Raw genomic sequence first — 21533 nt, 5'->3', positions numbered from 1 at the left:
TTTTTCCCAGCTGGTTTGCTGTAAATCATCTGCTGGACCAAATCACAGGCTGGATGTATCCCAGGCCATCAGGTATTTCTGGGCTTTCATCTTTTTCCATCACAGGGTAAAACTTGATGAGAGCTTTATATTTTTTTTCACTTTAGGCAGTGTTATGGGTTGAATTGTAACCTCCCTCCCTCCAAATTCATATGTTGGAGTCCTAATCCCCAGTACCTCAGAAGGTGACTTTTTTTGGAGATAGGGACCTTACAGAGGTAATCAAGGTAAAATGAGGTCATTAGGATGGACCCTAATCCAATATGACTGGCGTCCTTATAAGAAGAGGAAATTTGCACGTAGACATGGACAGAGGGAAGATGATGTAAAGACATTGGAAGAAGATGGCCATCTACAACCCTGTCAATACCTTGGTCTTGGACTTCTAGCCTCCAGGACTGTGGGATAAATAAATAGTGAGATTTGTGTTGTTTAAGCCACTCAGTCTGTGGTATGTTGTTATGACAGCGCTAGCAAACTAACACTAAGAGTTTCTTATTCTGCCTGAAACCAAGAGAACTATTAACACAGCAGCTATCATGGCACACTCCACCATCTCCCACCAATATCCAGGGAGAGCGAGACTGGGTCTCACATGATCAGGTTCTTCTGCCTTGAGCTCCGAGTGTCTCCCAGGTTCCCCAAGAGTACAGCTTTGGGACAGGATGAAGCTCCTCTGTGGGGTCCCACACTGAGGCTCTGTAGCCAGCTTGGCCACAACACTGTGATCACGGAGCGGGGCTCTGCCCAGAACCAAACCCCTGTCTGACACCCAGGCTGGTGTCAGGCCTGGATCAAGGTGGAACTCAAACCCCCTCAACGCTGCCCAGGACTCCTTTCCTTTAATTAATCTTTTTCTGTGGCCCAGAGGATCCACCCTATCCTCTGCACACACTTAAATATGTAATTTAAATTCATCTTGGTTCCAGTTTTGATAGATTAAGCAGAAAGTATGTGAGAGGGCAGAAGAAGAAGCACCTAGCCCAGTCTGGAGGTTCAACCTAAGAGCTTTCTGGAAAAAATGAAGCTGCAACTAGTTAGCAAGGAAAAGAAACTAACACACACTTCCATGGCATATCGTATATGCTGGACATTACAGGTGCTAAGTGTTTTACATGTAATAGCTGATTTCATTTTTTTTTTTTTTTTTTAAAGATTTTATTTATTTATTTTTCCCCCCAAAGCCCCAGTAGATAGTTGTATGTCATAGCTGCACATCCTTCTAGTTGCTGTATGTGGAACTCGGCCTCAGGATGGACAGAGAAGTGGTGCCTCGGTGCATGCCCGGGATCCAAACCCCGGGCCACCAGCATCGGAGCGCGCACAGTTAACCACCAAGCCACGGGGCCGGCCCAGCTGATTTCATTTTTAAAACAACCCTGTGAGGTCAGTGCTATTATTAGCCCCACTTTAGAGATGAAGAAACTGAGGCAAAGAGACATTAAGTGACTTGTCCAAGGTCACACAGCTAGTCAGTGATGGAGCTGGACTTCAGTCCTGGGCAGTGTGGCACCCCAGTTCATGCTGAGGAGTGGGCGAGTGTGTCAGCAGGTGAAACTGGGATTACGTGAAATACTCTCTCCAGCCACCGGCAGCAGACTGCTATATCTCAGCATACCTGGTGTAGTCCCCGCCAAGTTCCAGAGACTCTGTCCCTTTCCTAAAATTGCAGAGCAGAGGTGACTGATATCTCCCTAACCCAACGAATGGCCAAGCCCTTCTTGACTTAAGCGAGTGCCTGTCAGTATTCTAAATTCTGTGCAATGCCTCATCGCTCATCTGCTCCCAGGCAAGAGACCCACGAGAATCCTACAACTCTAGGTTTAGAGTAGAAACGTAACATGAACGCAATTTCTTTCTTGTTTTTTTTTTTTTTTTTTTTTTGGTGAGGAAGATCAGCCCTGAGCTAACATCCATGCCAATCCTCCTCTTTTTGCTGAGGAAGACCAGCTCTGAGCTAACATCTATTGGCAATCCTCCTCCTTTTTTTTTCCCCCCAAAGCCCCAGTAGATAGTTGTATGTCATAGTTGCACATCCTTCTAGTTGCTGTATGTGAGACGTGGCCTCAGCATGGCCGGAGAAGCAGTGCGTCGGTGCGTGCCTGGGATCCGAACCCAGGCCGCCAGCAGCAGAGCGTGCACACTTAACCGCCGAGCCACGGGGCCAGCCCCATGAACGCAATTTCTACCAACAGTTAGAGGGAGCAGATTTCCCTCACGTAAGTAGTTGAAAGTTTTTTATTTCTTAGGAATGAGAGTACTTGAAGAATCCATGAATTATTATGGATGCAAGTTATTTGGGAGGGGCAGTCAATTACATGATTTTAATTTTGGCTTTTAATTATTCAGCAGCAGAGGTTAAAAATCTGGGAAATCTTGTAAGGGAGAACCTCCCCAGTTGGTGGGTACCACCTGAGCTGGGCCCCAAGATCCTATGTTCCTCCCTTTCTAAGAGTTTCCATCACTCACTCCAGCCCCTGGGTCCCTGTACCCTTCAGCCAGCCTGTTTCCCAGTCTCTGTTTTTCCCACAAAACCACTCAGCCTTGGGCTTTTCTGGTTCTTTAACTGTGTGTTGAAGGGAGTTGTAGCTGCAGGGGAGAGTCGGAAGTTTGTAAGTGCACCTTGTTTTGCCTGCGGATAAATGAGGATTGAGGAAGGATTTTTGAAGAGGTATTGGGAATGGAAAAAGAAGAACAGAGGGAAGAACAGGTGGGAGGAAGGAGGGAGGAGATGATATCCATTGAATGCATGGACACCATCTCGTTGATTATTAAACCACCCCTGCGTTGTGGTCTGATTCCAGTTGTACAGATGATGAAATAGGTTCAGAAGGGTCAAGTAACTTGTTCGAGGTCACAAGGTGTTCAACAGCAGAGGTGGGATCCAAATCAAGTCTTATTTAACTACGTTTAAATATTAACCCATTTAGGGGCCTGCCCCGTGGCCTAGTGGTTAGGTTTGGCGCGCTCCGCTTTGGTGGCCCAGGTTTGGTTCCCAGGCACGGACCTACACCACTTGTTGGTGGCCATGCTGTGGCAGCGACCCACATACAAAATAGAGGAAGACTGGCACAGATGTTAGGTCAGGGTGAATCTTCCTCAGCAAAATAAACAAACATTAACCTGTTTAACCACAGCTCTCTTTCTCTGTGTCATGGGGTTGATTTGACTGGGCACCCACAGGAATGGGTGAGCGTGGCTTCAAGGTCTCATATCAGAGAACCGGGAGGAGGATGCAAGAAACAAGAAAAGGCCAGAGGCAGCTGCTGCTGGGGGCTGGGCAGTGGGTTCTTTCAGATATATATTGGGTTGGAGGGAGGACAGGATTGGAATGACAGATTTGGTGACATCCAGTTGAAGGTAATAGCTTTAACCCAGTAGTGAGTGCATTCTGAGGATGACTGTGAAGAGAGAAGGCTAGTCTGGGCTGAGGGAGGTGAATCGAGAGGAGCTACAATGAATCCTCTTGAACTCGTTGATAATTCTTTTACATCATGTAGCCTGTTTTTCTTACAGTGTTCTGGTGGGTCAGCTGAGTAGCAGATAAGTAAATATATATTACATGTGAAGATAGTAAGGGGGGGAAATGAAATGACTTGCAGTAAGTCATATGGTCTATTTGTAGTACAGCTTAAAAAAAAAAAACAAATAGTTGTTCCCCTGACTCTTCTACTTTTAGTTAAGGCTTTTTCCCGCTCCCTGAAAAGCAGACCACACCCTGTAAAACAGCCTGTTTGGGGGATTAGTTCATTTCCATTTTTATACTTCTAAAGCACAGGAACAGTTAAAGTGCCCAGTGAAGAAGGACGTCCACTGTTTTCCTCCAGCAGAAATAAAGTAGGAATAATTAGTTCAAAGGCAATGTCAGTCTGATCTATGAATTTTTATGTTCAACCTTAATCATTCAGAAAGAGAACTTGAGCATCCTGACATAAAAACTGTTTTTGGATCCTGTCCATTTAAAGACTTTTTTTTAATAGATAAGTGATTTTTAATCAGATAGGTGTAGTTGTAAAGAATTTCTAGAACTCTAAGGGAATTAACCAAATAAATGCATATTTCTAAAGAATTTCTAGAATCATATAGAAAATGCCATATAAATAAGTATTTATCTGGATGGAGTGTTTTGGCTAGATTGATTTTTTTTCTGTTATTGTCCTTATGTACTATTATGGAGTTCACACAAAGATGACAATTTTTTTAAGTGAATAAATAAATTAGAAAACTGAACAGTCTCGTTTATGGAAGAAAAGCAAATTCTAATTATTTGCTAAGGCAACTTTCTTTTCCTAATGAAAGACCTATTTTAGTTTTGTGTGAGATCATCACAGATAAGAATCACTTTGTAAGAGATATATGTTAAATGCATCAAAAATGCCTGTGGAAAAATGAAACTTTAAAACAGGCCATTTATCAAGTAGCATGTCACTTCTACTGTAGTAAAACAGCTTCTAATGGGTAAAAGTTTAACTTGATTTTTTTTTGTTTGTTATCTCAGGCTTCATTCTTATGTGAGAGGGCTGTATAGTAATTTTTACCATGCGTCATTAGAAATACAATTTGTTAGAACAAAGACTATTGTGTAAGTATAATTACATCTTCCTGTATGATTAAATGAGAGCTGTATTGAAGCTTTTTTCAGCGTTGACAGCTATAGCCAACCAAGTTCAGCCTGTAAAACAATTCCTGTGACTAACTGGTACTAATTGTTTACAGAACAACCAGTGGGAGCAATATTCATGAATACTCTGGAAATGAAATATGCCAAGCCCAATGGTTTATCCCTTGTTTTCACCACTGTATGGTGGTCGGATTATATTATTTGTATAATCAGGCCAAGTGAAGTAGGAGCTCTTAGTTTTTTTGTTGTTGCTGGTAGATAACAGCATTCATCTGTTAAGGCCTCTCATCTTATAAATGGGGAAACTGAGGCTTAGGGAGCAGTTGAAGGCTTACTTAAGTTACAGACCTTCAAACATTTTGCTCACATGCTCCTATCAGATTTTTAAGCGCTCCCTACAATATATATGAGTATATTAATTTATAAATGATATACCTTAATGTAATTTAAAATATATTAATTCTCAAAGTAAATATGAATATTTAAAAACATAAACACTCAAACTAAATTTTTAATGGATGAGAGGAACAAAAGGAAATAGATGGTCTAATATTTTCTTCTCACACTCCAAAGATTATTGGTGTGTACACCCCACTTTGGGTCATTTGATTTAGGTTGTTCAGGTTAAAAAAAAAAAAAGGAAAAAGAAAATAAACTTTCTGTTGAGGAAAGAGAGACAAGCTGTAGAAGAAGGTTCAAAATTTGGGGGGATGGGGAAGGGTTATTCGTTGTGGATATCTAGGTTAATCAGAATCACTACACAATGACTCCCTCTTCTACCTCACTTCCCTTTTATTTTTTTATTTTTATTTTTTTTGTGTGAGCAAGATCAGCCCTGGGCTAATATCCGTGCTAATCCTCCTCTTTTTGCTGAGGAAGACCGGCTCTGAGCTAACATCTATTGCCAATCCTCCTCCTTTTTTCCTCCCCAAAGTCCCAGTAGATAGCTGCATGTCGTAGTTGCACATCCTTCTAGTTGCTGTATGTGGGACGCAGCCTCAGCATGGCCAGAGAAGTGGTGCGTCGGTGCGCGCCCGGGATCTGAACCCCGGGCCGCCAGTAGGGGAGCATGCGCACTTACCCACTAAACCACGGGGCCGGCCCACTTCCCTTTTATATATGAGTTTGTTTAGATGAGGAGCAGCACAACTCCTATAGCATATTAAATAGAAGAAAAATAGCTTGAAGAAGATGGTCAGGGAAGTCAGAACTTCTCCAGAGTGACAGAAACTCAACTAAAACTAAATTTCGCAAAAGTTAATTTGTTAGCTTTAATAAAAGTGTAGCTGGGTTCTCCCAGGATGACAGTGGCCTTTGGCATAGCTGGATCCAGAAGCCCAAATGATGTCATCACATTTCTGTTGGGACTGTTTTTCTTAACTGCTAACGATGAGCCCCCTCCACGGGTGGGGAACATGACTGCCAACAGCCCTAACTTCTGTCAGCCCTGGTTAGCAGCTCCAATGGAGAGAGGGCATTTCTCTCTGAATGTCATATTCTCATCCCAGGCAAGACTGGTCTACCCAGTCTGGGTCACGTGTACCATGACCCATTAGGTGCACCACTACGATGGACAAACCACCTTTAGCCCCTGGAAAGAGGACAAGAAAGGTCCTCGAAGCTGAGGGGAGACACTTATTAAAAAGGAGGAGGGGGCCGGCCCCGTGGCTTGGTGGTTAAGTGAGCGCGCTCCATTGCTGGCGACCCGGGTTCGGATCCCGGGCGCGCACCGACGCGCTGCTTCTCCGGCCATGCTGAGGCCGCGTCCCACATACAGCAACTAGAAGGATGTGCAGCTATGACACACAACTATCTACTGGGGCTTTGGGGGGAAAAAATAAATAAATAAAAATCTTTAAAAAGGAGGAGGGAGTAGATTTGGAACATCTCCAAACAATATATTTTCATGCTAGCAGAGCTCACCCATGTTGGGTTCTAGAGGTATTTAAAAAGATATTTAAAAACACTCAATCAAAACCAGAATTGCTTCTCAGTTAATTAACCTTTGCTTTGCTATTGACTCAGGCGAGGAATTGATAGCATTTAGAAATGTATTGCTGTAAAAATGACAACTGGCACTCCTTCATTTGTCAAAGCACAGCCTTTTAGAGAGAAATCTTTGTAGAAGGGGCAAATCTGCTTCTGATTTTAGTTCATCCAGAGGCGTGCAGGCTTTTTGGACCAATTATTACCAGCCCTCGAGATAAATCACCTCCTGCGCCATTAGTACTTGAAGGATTAGCAGCCGCAGATTTATGTGGATTAATTGGGCGGTGGACGTGAGAGCGCTGTGTTTAGAACCACGGTCATCCTGCAAACCATTTTCGTTAGTGCTTTATTCACAATTTTTTAGCCTGATATAATACTGACGTTGCAGGGAGATCTGACCGAGCCTTTTCTTCCTTTCTTTGTGGTTTGGCCTCAGCCTGGCAGCCACCCTTACCCCCACCGTAGTGTTTGATAGCTCTGGCTGGGGATGTGCAGAGCATCTGAAAGCACGGCAGCTCCTAGTAGTATTAGAAAGATTACTTCCGTTGCTTCAACTGAATAGTGACTGAAATTTGCATGACCTTGAACTGAGAGAGACAAGATGAGATACAAGAAATACATGGCTATTCTGGAAGCAGCAGTTGGTATCACCCCACTTAACAAAAGAGAACTTCTCCCTGAGAGCAGAAGACATGTGAATCTCTGGCAGCACCCCGGGTAAGCTTTGGGGGAGTCTGGGGCCTGGATGGAGAAAAGGGTCATGCGTGTTGTAAGCACAGTTGATGTTGAGTTCTTCATTGAGAACTTGTTTCTTCCTGACAGATATGGCCTTCCCAGACTGATTTAAAAATAGTCAATAATAAAATTCATGGTAATAATACTGTAGGAATATTCCTGGTCTAACAGTCAAGAAGATGAAGAAAATGAAAGTCTAGAACTGATTTTTACATCAAGGTATTTTAATTTTCTGATTTTGAAATTTTTTTTACATGGTCTATCAATGTAGCAGTTCGTAAGGATGAAGTCAGTGTACCTTATTTTTTTCCTACAATGCAAATATTTTTTTTTTACTTTTTTAAAAATTTTTTGTGAGGAAGATCAGCCCTGAGCTAACATCCATGCTAATCCTCCTCTTTTTGCTGAGGAAGACCAGCTCTGAGCTAACATCTATTGCCAATCCTCCTCCTTTTTTTTTCCCCAAAGCCCCAGTAGATAGTTGTATGTCATAGTTGCACATCCTTCTAGTTGCTGTATGTGGGACGCGGCCTCAGCATGGCCGGACAAGCAGTGTGTCAGTGTGTGCCCAGGATCCGAACCCGGGCCGCCAGTAGTGGAGTGCGCGCACTTAACCGCTAAGCCATGGGGCCGGCCCGCAAATATTTTTCTGACTAAAGTGTATGTGCAGACTATGTTTCAGGTAAATACTTTTCTTGAAACAGCAGTTTTTACCTCATAGACTTTACTTTCTAAAGCCCCTCTGATTTACTGTGTTGAATAAGTGTTTACAAGTTCTTTTCTGAATGGTTAGAGGTCTCAGTCCTGTTCTCTGTGGTCCCTTTCTTGTATCTTTTACACAATGAGGAGAAGTTTAATTTAAGGTCCTTGTGTGGTAGACAGTATTTTTAGAAACTGAATTTAATTTTTAAACTGAATGAGCCATACATTGGCACTCACCCAAGGATCAATTCCAGGTACCTGTGTAGCTAATGATATTTCTTTTAAAAAGTATAAAGTCACCAACTGGGGCCAGCTTGGTGGCCTCGAGGTTAAGTTTGCACACTCTGCTTTGCCAGCCTGGGGTTTGCAGGTTCAGATCCCGGGCTCGGACCAACGCACCGCTTATCAAGCCATGCTGTGGCGGTGTCCCATATAAAGTAGAGGAAGATGGGCACGGATGTTAGCCCAGGGCCAGTCTTCCTCAGCAAAAAAGAGGAGGATTGGCAACAGATGTTAGCTCAGGGCTAATCTTCCTCACAAAAAAGAAAAAAACAAAACTTAAAAAACAAACAAGAAAGTCACCAACTTATTTTTATCATGTAAACAATATACATTCATTACAGAAGATTTAGAAAATACAGAAAAATAAGGGGGAAAAGTCACCCGTAGTCTCATCTCCCTAAGAGAACTACTATAATCATTTAGGTCAGTAGTTCTCAATGGGAGGTGGGGGGAGATTTGCCCCCCGGCGGACATTTGGCAATATCTGGGCACATTTTTGGTTGTTACAACCTGGGGGTTGCTACTGGTATCTAGTGGGTAGAGGCCAGGGATGCTGCCCAACTTCCTACAATGAACAGGACAGCCCCCCACAACAAAGAATTATCCAGCCCAAAATGTCAATAGTGTCACTCTGGAGACCTTTGACTTAGGTAGATTTTCCTCCCGTCTGTAAAAGGTAGTTTTTATTAGAAATAAATTAGATATTTCTTTGTGAAATTTTAGGGTTGCTTTAGAATGGAATCCTGAGGCAGCATTATTATTACTATTACTATTATTATTATTTTACTATTCTCTTGAAAGTAAAAGGAAGTGTGTGTTATGTGTGGAGGGGGAAAGGGGCATATAGTGAGTCTCTGAGAGTCCATGTGGGTTAATGTGGCAAGTGCTATGGAAAACATAGTGTAATGAGCAAGTTGTGATTCCCCAAGTATCCTCTAGAGAATGGACATACTGTAGCCTGGACCTTTGTCCTAGAACGACAGGAGTTTAGAGCTGGGAGGGCCTTTTGTCAGGGATGGCAAACAGGTTTCATATGGCAAAGCCAGTTGATTGGTGAGCTGCTTAGAGTGTCGAGTTAGGGAAGGACCGCAGGCCAAGTCTGGGCTTAGCAGGAAAAGAATAATGGAATTGATGAGGGACGTTTGTTCTGGACATATAATTGGAGAATTGGGGAGGTGCAACACGTGGTCTGTATATTTACCATTCCTTAATTCTAGTTTAGTCTTTGAATTTTACGAGTGTGAAACTCAGCCTCATTTGAGTCATCATGATCGAGGGCTTGGCCCTCAGATGGCAACTGGACGTTTTTAGTTTCTGGCTCAGGCTCGTTCATTAAGGGATTCACCCTAAACAAACTCACACGATTCAGATGCGTAAATTGATCGCCAAATTCTTCATTTCTTTTTGGAGATAACCTTTTCCAGAAATTGGAATGAGTCAGTACCCTAAGTAGAACCAGCTCTGCTTCTCCTCATTTCCCCAAATCAATCCTAACAGAAGTCAAATTATTTATTCCAACATGATCTTTAATGAGGGAAGCTGAATGTTGCCTTTTTTTCTTTAAGAGAACATTTACTTAAGCCTATGAAGCAGCCCTGCATCACAGGACAACAAGATCCTCCTTGTATCTGTAATACTTTGAGTTCTTTGAATACACATGGACAAAACATCGTTTTGTGATCCGCATTTTTTTGTTTGCTGACTCCCTTGTCACCTGACACAGCCTTTCTTTGGACATACTAATATTCCTCACTAAGCTTGTAGTAAACTCTCCTTTCTGGGTTTGCTAGGAGGGGTTACTTCTAAATCTGTCAAAGGCAACTTGATGTCTTATTTCTCAAACTTTAATGCGTATATGAATCACTCAAAATGCAGATTCTAATTCTGTACGTATGGTGAGGCCTGAGAATCTATGTACACTTCCAGGTGATGCTGTCAGTTCAAGTGATGCCCAATGGATGGTCCAGATGATGCTGATGGTTCAGTCCATGAACCACACTTTGAGAAGCAAGCATCTGGAGAAGCGCTTTCCATCATAGCCTACTTGCTTTCTCTTGACCTCGAGCTTTTCTGATCTTCCTGAGGACTTACAAGTCCCCATACCTCCCCTCCCTGCTGTTGTGAGAGATCTCAGTGGTAAGAAGGTAGGTGGTTGGCTGTGCTCCTGCAGAGGGAAATCTGCCCTTGAGCATTCTAACCTGAGATTTCTATTGGGCTGGTTGACTAAATAGTGAGGCCAATATTTCTTCCAGGAATTCTGTCCTTTTCCTTCTTTTCAAGAAGTATTACGATTACTACAACATACTTGTAATACTGCATGGTAGCCAAGAGCAGCTGCTTTTGTGTTTTAAAACATAATTGGAAGTCAGGCATGATTCAGATTTCAAAACCTCAAGGAATTCATGCACCACCAACCCTCTCTTTTTGTTAGTACTTTTTCTTGCTATCTGCAAACAGGGCTGTGCTTGGCCTTCTGCTCTGCAAACCGTACAGCCGCATGATAGGCCAAAACCACCAGCCACAAACCAATTGACTAAATGTTGCAAGTTCACTGAAGCACACATTGGGTGATTTATACATGTGCATGTTTCCCCACTGTCCAGCACATGATAGGTGCTCAGCAAAATATTTGCCAGTGCTTACTCGGTTTCAGTATAGCCACAAATGAAAACTAAAAAAAATTTTTTAAAGGAATTGACATCCAAAGACAAAATTATTGAGCCACCTGTGGATTTTCCTTTTAAAAGTTTGTAAAGTTTTTCAACGCTAACTCATGTTACCTGACAATAATTTTACATGTCTGTCGATACTATTGAAAACCAAGAATATAATTTAATGCTTTCTGCCAAGCTTTTTCTAAATTTAAAGGTAGCCCTAGTCAATAATAGTATATTTTAGAAATGGCTAATTGTTATTGGTGGCTTCTATACATGTCGAAAACCTTGGGAAGGGCCGGCCCCGTGGCTTAGCGGTTAGGTGCGCGCGCTCCGCCGCTGGCGGCCTGGGTTTGGATCCTGGGCGCGCACCGAAGCACCGCTTCTCCAGCCATGCTGAGGCTGCGTCCCACATACAGCAGCTAGAAGGATGTGCATCTATGACATACAACTATCTACTGGGGCTTTGGGGGAAAAAATAAATAAATAAAATTATTTAAAAAATAAAGAAAACCTTGGGAATATTACAAAGAAAGTTAAAACCAAGATGTCTCAGAAAGGCAGAAAACTGATTTAATTAAAAAGCAAGCTGTTTCAATAAAAGAAATAAGTTCTCTTTGGAGCTGATACCTGTGGAAAAATTTCATATTAAGGCCAAAAGCATAACCAAGCCCATCTTGATTTGCTGGCCATTTATTTCTCTCTGGAAGTAATAATAGAAACCACATGTGGGCTGGGCTCTCACCCTGTGGCTTGCTTTGTAGGATGTCCAGATGGCCTTGCCTTAGCCAGTACCTACATTTCCTGCTGATCCTTGGAGAAGGGAAACGTGTCCCCTGCCTGTACAAATAAAATCGACGCTATCTTTTATTTCTCTTTCATTGTGTAGGGAGTGTTTTGCACAGATGCCACAATATCACTTTGTCTAGCAAACAGAGGCGTATGCCCAGAACTGGTGAGAAGCCACATTCTTCCTCCCACTGCAAGTGTTCTCTATGACCGCTCCGTGTGAAGCCGCCTGGGCCCAGGCCCAGCCCAGAACTGAGCTCGCCTCCTCTTGCTGTCTGAAAGGCACACGCAGGGTTAATAACAATGTCCAGAAGGGATATTCCTTGCATTTTCTTGGGATGAGGGGTAAAAAGAAAAAGTATTTGCTATCTTGTCTAATTGTGGGCAAGCCACACATGTAAAAATAAAAACAAGCCATGGCACCAGGCTGGTGGTGCAGCGGTAAAGTGTGCCCACTCTGCTTGGACGGCCCAAGGGTTCGCAGATTCGGATCCCGGGCGCGCACTGGCGCACCGCTGGCTCATCAAGCCATGCTGTGGCAGCGTCCCATATAAAGTAGAGGAAGATGGGCATGGATGTTAGCCCAGGGCCAATCTTCCTCGGCAAAAAGAGGAGGATTGGCATCAGATGTTAGGTCAGGGCTGATCTTCCTCACAAAAAAATAAAATAAAATAAGAAATAAAAACAAGCCAGTATTATAAATGCTGTGAAAAATGAATATTCTTTTAGTGTAAGATGTTTTCTCTATTGTATACTTTATAATGGTAAATTTTATATGTGTGTTTTACTACAATTTAAAAAAAGTTTTTTCTAGATATTTTCTCACTTGCTGAGCATTTTTTAATCTCAAAAGTGAATTCTTGTAAGATTTTGTTCCTCAGGATGATCTTCAGGTGGACTGATGATGCCAAACTTTACATAGTTACTCATTTTCTCCATGTTTTGAAGACTGAAAACATTAGGGACAGCAATTCCTCTCCTAGATATATATGAAAACCATGTCCACATAAACACTTGTGCACGGGTGTTCATAATAGCCAAACAGTGGAAACAACCCAAATGTCCATCAGCTGATGAATAGATAAATAAAATATGGTATATCTGTACAGTGGAATAGTATTTGGCCATAAAAAGGAATGAAGTTCTGAATGTGCTATGACACGGATGAAACTTGAAAACATTATGCTAAGTGAAAGAAGCCTGTCACAAAAGGTCACGTATTGTATGAGTTCATTTATATGAAATCCTTCAGAATAGGTAAATCTATATAGACCAAAAGGAGACTGGTGGTTGCCTAGGGCCAGGGTGGGGTCAGGGGAGGGAATTGGAGGACTGGGGGGTGATGTCTAAGGGGTGTGTGGTTTCTTTTTTGAAACAATGAAAATGGTTTAAAATGGATTGTGGTGATGGTTGCACAACTCTGTGAATACGGCCATACTGCAAATGGGAGAATTGTACAGTATGTGAACTTTAGTGCATTTCCTGAGATCTCACCATGCTGGGAATGACCATGTTGGATTTTTAACAACACTGTCTTTTGTAGGGTGCAGAGTACCACATTATTATCATCTCCCTGTGAGTGGGATTGGCACGCCAGCTGTACCTCCTGGCATAAGTACTCCACGAAACACAGACTTGTACCGGCTGACAGCCTGCTTTACCAGGTACTTGCTTTTTTTTCCTCTCATCAACCTAGTTCTGATGTAAATTATTTCCCATCCTAGAGGTAGTCCAGGCCGCCATTTTTTGTGTGTGCATGTGAGGGAGATCAGCCCTGAGCTAACATCCGTGTTAATCCTCCTCTTTTTGCTGAGGAAGACCGGCTCTGAGCTAACATCTATTGCCAGTCCTCCTCCTTTTTTGCTTCTCCAAAGCCCCAGTAGATAGTTATATGTCATAGTTGCACATCCTTCTAGTTGCTGTATGTGGGACGTGGCCTCAGCATGGCCAGAGAAGCGGTGCGTAGGTGCGCGCCTGGGATCCGAACCCCGGGCTGCCAGCAGCGGAGCGCGTGCACTTAACCGCTAAGACACCGCAGGCCGCCATTTTTGATGTTGCTGATAGAGAAAGTGTTTAATATCAAAGAAAGTTTAATTGTAATGTCTTATTTACCAAAGAATGGAAACATCGTACTGCATTTATGATCTGAATTGATAGGTATAACTTTGGTTAAATGCTAATTGAGGACCTTCCTGGCTAAAGCATATAAGTCCAACTCCTATGGTTGAGAATAAATGCCTAGAGAGGTATTTTGGTGCCTGGGGTTATAGGTCATTCTGGTAGGTCCCGTTTTTTTCGTTATCTTTGGGGTAGCAGAGTTATATGACAGTGCTAAGCACTTTGCTGAAAATATAAAAGACATCAGTCACACTGGCTTCTAAAGATTAATTATGTGCATACAAGCTTTTAGAGGAAGAGCTAAGAGTGAGTATTATCTGTTTACTGGTTCAGTTTTAAGTATGAATTAAATGAGATTTACAAGGTGTTAAATTTTATTTTGACAGATGCTGGGATGTACTTGTTCTTAGTTACACTTTAACCCCTGATTATAGGCCAGTCGATGGCTGGCTGGAATGGGGTTGGAATTTTTTTCATGTGCTCATTTCGTAATTCCTGTCTGTGTAAGCTCACAGCCCCTGCTGGGGTGGATTCCAGCTACGTGTCAGTGTTGGAGTTTAGTGGAGTGTGAATAGCACACTGGTGAATAGCAGATAGCTGTTCAAATCCCAGTGTTCCTGCCTTCTAATTGTGTGACCTTGGGCAAGTGTCCTAATGTCTCTGAGCCTCCGATCCTTCATCTGTAAAAAGGGAGTGGGAACATGAAGCTAAATGAGTTAGCGTATAGCAAGCACCGGGCACATGCCAAGGCCTTTCTGGGAGTCTAGTTGTCCAAACGGGGACACTTGAGTGGGGAAGTCCTCAGTTTCCACTGAACTGACACGGCCGGGAGTGGGTTTTTTTTTTACTGAGATGTTCTCTATGGAGCTTTAGAGATTCCAAATCTAAGAAGACAGATGCTTGCCCAGGATCCAGAAGTGGTCTTCTGGAAACTGGATTTCTAGGTAGGATCAATGAGTCAAATGAGTTGGAGGGACAGCATGGAGTATGGCAAAACAGGGGTTGGAGCTGGCATTGTCGTTGGCGGGAAAGCTCTTTCTGACTCAAGCAAGCCCCTCCTGATAAATACCTCCCTGGTTCTGATTCCCTGTACTAGTGACCACAGGCCCTTTGACATCAGTTCGTTTTCCCAAGTCTGCTCCTTACTCCACATCTCGTTCATGTATAGACACTTAAGCTTGGCTTTCTGAGATGAATTAGCCTCAGGAGAGCTTGCGTGGTGAGGATTTTTTCCAGAGCGTCGCACATCATCCTGATTTCAGATCCAACAAACATTTATGAAGAGCCTTTTACTGGCCAGCGACTGGGCAAGGAGCTTTCACCCATACTGTTTATCCTTAGAACAACCCTGAGAGGAAGGTGTTACCAACTCCCTTTTGCAAATAAGGAAACTGAGATTCAAAGATTTTAAATGATTTCCCCAAGATTGCACAGCCCCTGACTCCCAAGTTCGGTGAGATTCCTGTCATAACAGGTGGTTTCTGTACTGACTCCACAGAGCTTGAAGACCTAACTCCTGCACTCAGAGAGTAAACAGGTTTTTCTTAAGGACCAGTTCCGATCAACTGATAGTGGCTGCCTGGAGTTAAGTATTTGTAGGTGCTGTCCCAGTTGGTTGAGCAAGAATGCTGTGATCCATTAGCAATGTCTGGCATGAGTGGAGGAGGGTGGCTGTAGAGCCTGGCCATGACCTGAGGTTTCTGATCATTAGCTTCTGCCTGTTCTGCCTCCTTGACAGTCTTGGAGTCTCTGGAGAGCACTATTTGCCCGGCATTTGTTTCTTGCTAGTTTAAGGGGCTTTGATGATCACTTTTCTGATGTGGCAGAATCATCCTTGCCTCTTTCAGGAAGGATGCTAAGAGTCTGGGGAGAGCCTCACTTCCTAGACTTGGATTCTCATTGTTAGGCAATTTAGATCCCTTAAAGTTATCACTGACTCAACCCATAATGTGCGCTTAGAAAAGTGAGTTGAATGTGAAAACTTAAAACTTTTACTTCTGTGTTCCTGGGAGCCCCTCTGCAGTCCCCTCTCCTTAGGGGCTCCTCAGCCTATAGGAATGCTTGCGGAGCTCACACCAGCAGCTAGACCTCCTCATATTGAGTTGGACAGACCCAGAGCAGTTCTCAAACTTTAGCCACATCAGAATCACCTGGAGGGCTTGTAAAACGTGGGTTCCTGGGTCCCACCCCCAGGGTTTCTGCTTCAGTCAGTCTGGAGTGAGGCCCAGGAATCTGCATTTCTCACGAGTTCCCGGCCAGGCTAATACTTCTGGTTTCCCCACCACACTTTGAGAACCACTAACCTGGAAAGTATTGTTAACAGCTGCTTTAGAGCATGGGCTTGTTTACAGATGGTGTGTGTGGCCAGTGTCCCTGCCTGTGGTGAAGGGATTCCTTCCTCAAACATCCAGTGAGCGTCTCACACAGCACCGCCTGAGGGAAATTTAGAGGAACATCAAGGCTCCTCCCTGGGGGCCTTGGGAGTCTAATTTGGAATCAGTATTCCATTGCTCTGTGGAAAGGGCTGCACTCACCCCTTAGAGTGGGTGTGAGCTGAAGGCCTGAGGCAGTGACTAAGTGAGGGGAGGCCTCCTGGGGGAGGTGATATTTGAGAGCAACCTGAGGAGGAAGAGTTGTCGGCCAGGGGTGCAAAGTGAGGAAAAGAAACCCGGGGAGCAGAGCCTGTACCTCAGAGGGCCTGGAGATGCTGCACTTGGCTACAAGAAAAGTTAGCGTGTTTGTGGTAAAACTTCCGTTGTAATTCCGACGTGAAGTGACGTATGGACCTAGAGTAATAAGGATGAGAGCTTTGTGTTTATTTGGGTGCTTATTGTAGTGTAGTTGGTACTGTGCTAAATGTTTTACCTGCGTTGTCTTCATTTACTTCTCATACCCACCCTAGGAGGTGTGGGTTCAGCCATAGTCCTGATTTGTATTCGTTTCCTAGGGCTGCAGCAACAAAGTACCACAAACTGGGTAGCTTAAACAATAGAAGTTTATCGCCTCACGGTTCTGGAGGCCAGAAGTCTGAGATCAAGGTGTCGGCAGGGTTGGTTCGCAGTGAGGGAAGGATCTGTTCCAGGCCTCTGTCCTTAGCTTGTGGATAGCCATCTTCCCTCTATACATGTCTGTCTCTGGGTCCAAATTCCCCCTTTTCATAAAGACTCCAGTCATATTGGATTAGGGCCCACCCTAAAAACCTCACTTCAACTGGATCAATCACGTCTGTAAAGACCTGATCTTCAAATAAGATCATATTCTGAGGTAATGAGGGTTAGGACTTCAACATATGAATTTTGAGGGTCCACAATACAACTCATTATCCCATTTTACAGATGAAGAAATGGAAGCTTAGATAAGCTGCCCAAGTCACACAGCCATTAGGTCGAACCATGAAAACTTGTCATTTTTATAGGTCAAAATCAGTTGAATAGTGGCAATTCATAGGTTAGACCTAAAATGTAGCAGAACTGGGGCTTATTGAAACCTAGATCTCTCTGATTCATAGTTGTGCTCTTTCACCCAGTGCTTTACTGGCTTCTAGCATTTTCTTTGTTTCTGCCATGTTTCCTTATGGTTCTCTGGGAGAAGCAGTGGTGTGGAGATCAGGGTACCAACCCCCTAGCCTGTTAGTTTCTGGTTCCTGAGTTTCTGGATAAGATACCCTTATATTTCAGTTTTCTATCCTATCTGTTTAAGGAGACTGTTGGGAAATTATTAGAATATATGAAACATTTAAATTCATGAAAGAGGGGCCAGCCCGCTGGCGTAGTAGTTAAGTTCACACTCCGCTTTGGCTGCCTAGGGTTCGCTGGTTCAGATCCCATGCGCAGACCTGCACACGGCTTATCAAGCCGTGCTGTGGCAGGCGTCCCACATATAAAAATAGAAGATGGGCCGGATGTTAGCCCAGGGCCAATCTTCCTCAGCAAAAAGAGGAGGATTTACAACAGATGTTAGCTCAGAGCTAATCTTCCTCACACACACACACACAAAAAAAATAAAATAAAATAAATTCATGAAAGAAAGGGTTATATTTTTGAGGATAATGTGCTTTTTTTTTGCTATTAAAATGTTAAATACCTGTAAATACACAGGTTATCTGAGTATAGATGTCCTATTCTTAATTTCCTTCCCAAACCAGTCTAAATGTTTGTAAACACTGTGTTAGCCCTTGCTCTTGTGTTATAAGTACATTTACTTGGAATTATTTCAGCATTCAGGGATTCAAGCAACTTCATTGTCTAGCAATAAAGATTTCAGACAAGTAGTTTTGTCAGTACCCACACAATAATTCCATATTTTCCTCTGTAAATATTTAAAATGAGAGAGCATTGCTGCTTTTCCTTATCTACAAAGACTTTGTGATTTTAGCAATTCAAGTAAACTTTCATCATGAGAAATTTGTATACTATTTAAGTGGAAGAAAAATAAAAATACAAGGGGTTTATTCTAGCTTTCGAATGCCTTGGTGATAGTCTAACATGTTTTCCAATCAAAAATTAGAGTGTATGGTTTACTCATGAAAACAAGACCAAGCGTTGGCCATCTGGCCTGTCTCTGGAAATCTGAGGTGTCTGGACATTTTAAGTATAGCACAGAGATGAGTAATACTCAAGCTTGGTTCTGAAACATAAATTTAATTATACTCCTGTGTGTTTAAGAGACTCTCGAACCTAAGAATTAAAAGATGACTAGGGGCTTGCAAACCCATAGCCCTAGCTCTCTCTTACTTTTTTTTTTTTTTGGTGAGAATGACTGGCCATGAGCTAACATCTGTGCCAATCGTATTCTTTTTGCTTGAGGAAGACTGGCCCTGAACTCACATCCGTGCCAATCCTCCTCTATTTTGTATGTGGGATGCCGCCACAGCGTGGTTTGATGCATGGTGCGTAGGTCCACGCCCGGGATCTGAACCTGCGAACCCTGCGCCTCCGAAGCAGAGCGCACGAACTTAACCGCTACGCCACCAGACCGGCCCCTCTCTCTTCCTTTTCACAGCTAAATTTCTTAAAAGGATTCTCTGTGCTTATTATTCCTTTTGCTCACCACCACTTGCCCTCTCTCCAACACTTTCTCCTCCATCTATTCTAGCCCATTAAGGGTCCCGTAACTGGTTTCAGGTTCCCTATGGGCTGGGCACTGCACATGGATAAAGAAATTTACATGGGTAAGCGCGCCTCCCTGTCTGGGAGCTGCAGACTAATTTGCAATCAGTAGTTACATTGCTGTGTGTGCTGCCTGTATTGGGTCCCTGGTGCTGTGATTACGTGGGGAATCCTAGAGGCAGCTTATTTTATGATTCCCATTAACCTGATAAAATTGAAATAAAGAATTTGCAACTTGCTTTTGGTTGGGAGGTGTGTAATCATTGGAGCCCTAATTTTGGTACTTCATCACATTTTCATTGAGTGGGTGGTGATAGCAATTTTCAGTGCAGCCAAAATTTTGATTCGTTTAAAGGTAATCTGGTTGTATAGCCAGATTAGACGGGATATCTCCTACCTAATTATAATTATATTGATATTTGAAAAAATATACATAATTATTTGATTATAATTATTCTTAATGTTTAATGATGTTTGAAATATAGTTATTGATATTCAAAAAATCAAAATAATTATATATGTATAATTATTTTTACTTTAGATCTTAAGTCTGGTTACTAAAATCATTCTGTCAACACTTTGAAAGAGGCTTCATAATAATGCTAAAGTTAAATTAGTCTCTTCTGGGGCCGGCCTGGTGGCGTAGCAGTTAAGTTTGCGCACTCTGCTTGGGTGGCCTGGGGTTCACAGTTTCGGATCCCAGGCCCGGACTGACGCACCACTTGTCAAGCCATGCTGTGGCAGTGTCCCATATAAAGTAGAGGAAAATGGGCACAGATGTTAGCCCAGGGCCAATCTTCCTCAGCAAAAAGAGGAGGATTGGCAATGGATGTTAGCTCAGGGCTAATCTTCCTCACATACACACAAAAATTAGTCTCTTCTGATAGCTTTAGCTCAGCGTAAAAACTAGGACGAGAAAGAGGGATGCTTTCCGAAGTCTTAGAACAAGTATCAAAATACTTTAGTAACTGGAGGATGGTCCCCACAGAGGCAGCACTCAATCAGGGAGAGAGAAGATGGGTAAAAACTCAAGTGTCATTGGGAATAATAGCTAGAATTGCTTCTGAAAAAATAATAGAAAAACACTTTATGTGATTTAGTGTGCAGAATGTAAATCTGAGAGCTCTGAATCTCTTGGAAATAAATCTTGATTGATCTAAAAACTTAGGTAATAATTTTGGAGGCAGGAAAAGCTGAAAGCCACATGCATTCCCGAAACTGAATGCAAGATTTCACTCTTGTGTTAACCTTGCCCTCGCAGGCCAGATTAGCAAAGAATTTGAGGTACCTTCTATAAACCTAATTTTAGTTATTATAGCTCCCCACGCTGCTTGCTTCTCTCCATTACTCTAGGAGTGTTGGAAATTAGCTTGGTGCAGTCTTAGCCTCAAAGAACACTGCCCGGCACGCTCTCCCAGAGATCATGAGACACAAAGCTCAAAGACCAAAATCAGGTGTTCTAGTCACACCATGTATTTGATCTATTTGATCTATTCAACTTGAAAACACACAGTAAGAAGCAAGGGGAAGGAGATTAGAACACGTTAACGTAATTAGATTAGGAGACAAATAGGATGAGAGGTCCACACGTCTGGGACCCTGCGCTTGCAATGTTCGTGTGTCCTGTCTCTCTGCTATGTCAGCAGATGTGTGGTCACAAAGACCAGAGTTGAGGCTGAACCAGGGGCCTCAGCAGATAGAAGGTGTCTGAAGCCAGCACATGCTTGCTCTATGGGAGGGATGCAGGGCAAGTCACCTGGGCAACTGCTGTAGCTCACCAGCCATCTGTGTTTTATCTGCATTTCCAGGCAGAGTGTACGTGGGGCCAGAATTTGACATAATGGGTGTCACCAATGGGTGACCAATTCAGGGATGACATAGCTGTCAATCTGGAAGTTGGAATATTTATATTATATTATATATTTTATCTGAATAAATACAATTATAAATTAGATATTTATTAAATTTATTAATATATTATTAAATATTATACTATTTAATATTTACTTCATCCTTCCATCCCCTTCTATTTATAAGTAACACTCATTTGTTTCATTCTTTCCATCTAAATTTAACACACAAATGCTCCATTTATTCTGTTTATCTTTAACACATCTTACAGGTTACTAACTTACTGTCTGCACTATGCACATCTTATGAATTCTGCCTGAGTCTTACAAGCTACTTGCTTCCTCATTATCTGTATGAAATAAAGCTTAGGAATTTCATCCATCTGATTTTTTTCCTTGTCCCTTATACCAGTTTTTAAAAGAACTTTAAATATGCAAATTATAGTCATACAAATGGATTAGTATGCAACTACAAAATGATGATATAGATCTGTATTGCCATGAAAAAATAGTCAAGCAATATTCTTTTTTTTTTTTTTTTGTGAGGAAGATCAGCCCTGAGCTAACATCCATGCTAATCCTCCTCTTTTTGCTGAGGAAGACCGGCTCTGAGCTAACATCTATCACCAATCCTCCTCCTTTTTTT

General features: G+C 42.6%; 1 protein-coding gene across 2 annotated transcripts in view; it reads left to right on the top strand.

Annotated features, from left to right (window-relative positions):
* Nucleotides 1-21533, top strand: part of TJP2 (tight junction protein 2) — a 125204-nt gene that overhangs the window by 14800 nt on the left and 88871 nt on the right. Inside the window, exon 2 of one of the 2 annotated variants that reach the window (XM_087444511.1) lies at nucleotides 13355-13475. The gene's annotated coding sequence lies outside the window, so the exon portion shown is untranslated. Of the gene's footprint in view, nucleotides 1-13337; nucleotides 13476-21533 lie in introns of those variants that run through there. The other variant, XM_014795431.2, reaches the window with a different exon arrangement.

The sequence above is a fragment of the Ceratotherium simum genome, chromosome 20 (genome assembly GCF_057802395.1).
Source record: "Ceratotherium simum simum isolate JZ-2026a chromosome 20, ASM5780239v1, whole genome shotgun sequence".
Classification (NCBI taxonomy): Eukaryota; Metazoa; Chordata; class Mammalia; order Perissodactyla; family Rhinocerotidae; genus Ceratotherium; species Ceratotherium simum.
The sequence above is the reverse complement of the archived record's forward strand: the minus strand, read 5'-3'. Positions and strand labels throughout refer to the sequence as shown.